This window comes from Convolutriloba macropyga, unplaced genomic scaffold (assembly GCF_964194025.1).
Source record: "Convolutriloba macropyga unplaced genomic scaffold, txConMacr16.3 SCAFFOLD_5002, whole genome shotgun sequence".
In the NCBI taxonomy this organism is placed as follows: domain Eukaryota; kingdom Metazoa; phylum Xenacoelomorpha; order Acoela; family Convolutidae; genus Convolutriloba; species Convolutriloba macropyga.
Genome location: NW_027451969.1, coordinates 5,001 through 6,901, shown reverse-complemented (window position 1 = coordinate 6,901; position 1,901 = coordinate 5,001). Strand labels below are relative to the sequence as shown.

Genomic DNA, 1,901 nt, shown 5'->3' with positions numbered 1-1,901 from the left:
GCAGTCAGTACTGTGTAGTTACTAGTAGCTGGATTTAAGCTCGAAATGAGACACTGTTGGTGAAACTTCATCATGAGAACGTCACAAGCTGATCACGCTCCATGATATGACTAGTATTATGTTGCTTCTAGTAGGCTAAGCGCAAGCCGAAACATCAACATGTGAAAGTCGTAGAATTTTGCGATCAAATTGTGGCTAGTACTGTGATGTTACTAGTAACCTTGTGTTACGTCATATGGCCAAGAGAGCATTTGAAGGCGAAACTTCTGCATGGGGAAGCTGCATCATGAACAAAAGTTTATATCGAGTATTATGTTGACGTTAGTAGGCCCTGGCCGAAAGCGCAGCATGTGAAAGGTATAGATAAAAGTTAGCGTTGCAGTCAGTACTGTGTAGTTACTAGTAGCTGGATTTAAGCTCGAAATGAGACACTGTTGGTGAAACTTCATCATGAGAACGTCACAAGCTGATCACGCTCTATGATATGACTAGTATTATGTTGCTTCTAGTAGGCTAAGCGCAAGCCGAAACATCAACATGTGAAAGTCGTAGAATTTTGCAATCAAACTGTGGCTAGTACTGTGATGTTACTAGTAACCTTTTCTTACGTCATATGGCCAAGAGAGCATTTGAAGGCGAAACTTCTGCATGGGGAAGCTGCATCATGAACAAAAGTTTATATCGAGTATTATGTTGACGTTAGTAGGCCCTGGCCGAAAGCGCAGCATGTGAAAGGTATAGATAAAAGTTATCGTTGCAGTCAGTACTGTGTAGTTACTAGTAGCTGGATTTAAGCTCGAAGTGAGACACTGTTGGTGAAACTTCATCATGAGAACGTCACAAGCTGATCACGCTCTATGATATGACTAGTATTATGTTGCTTATAGTAGGCTAAGCGCAAGCCGAAACATCAACATGTGAAAGTCGTAGAAATTTTGCGATCAAACTGTGGCTAGTACTTTGATGATGCTTGTAGCCAACCGAATTGGTTGAAAAGCCCAATAAGTAAGCTAACTTGGGAGAGCTTGTTGGAAACCAAATGCTACTAGATTGGTCCAAATACATCCTTCAACAGGGGATCACTTGGCTCGCTTTACGAAGAGGAGCACAGCTATATGTGTTAATTCGGTATGAATCGCAAGATTTGTTTACCGACCTCTCTAACGCAAAAGGCGGTCTCGGCTTCGGCTGTTGACTGCGTCCGATTCAGGGTTATATAACTCTCGATTGAACACATTGATGTTCTATTGTTGGTGCTTCCAATAAAATTGGAACACTTAAAGCAGAACCGATTCAAATAATAGCATTCTGATCAATGATTGCATTCCTTGATCAAGAACTGCTGGAGTCATTGTGATGGCGAATTTTCTTCATAAGAAAATTGCAAAGAGACGGAACTTAATGAGACTAGTATTATGTTGTTTCTAGTAAGCGGAAGCTGAAACAGCAACATGTGAAAATCAAGTTTTTGTTCAATGATCTCGAGGCGATAAGTACTATGAAGCAACTAGTAGCCTAAGCATGACTCAGATTTGAGACAGTCAAAAAGACTGGCGAAACTTCTTCACATGAAAGTTACATAGAGAACTACAAATGTATACAGCGAGTATTATGTTGTTTCTAGTAGGCGAAAGCTGAAACATCAACATGTGAAAGTTGTCTGCAAACTGTAGAACGATATGTGATTAGTACTGTGCTGTTACTAGTAGCCAGTCTGACTGTAGAAGCCAAGACAAAGGGAAACTAATGCATCTGAAAAGGACAAGTTATGGAAAGGTATGCACGATAAGTATTATGTTGTTTCTAGTAAGCGGCAGCTGAAACATCAACATGTGAACGTCGTTGTGTACAGTAACCTAGAACTATATAGTCCTTAGTAACGTGCATTTACTAGTACCTGT

General features: G+C 40.4%; 1 pseudogene; it reads left to right on the top strand.

The window, feature by feature from the left end:
- The first annotated feature begins 1,063 nt into the window (after positions 1 to 1,063).
- Positions 1,064 to 1,215, top strand: LOC142357086 (5.8S ribosomal RNA; annotated as a pseudogene).
- Positions 1,216 to 1,901: the final 686 nt, after the last annotated feature.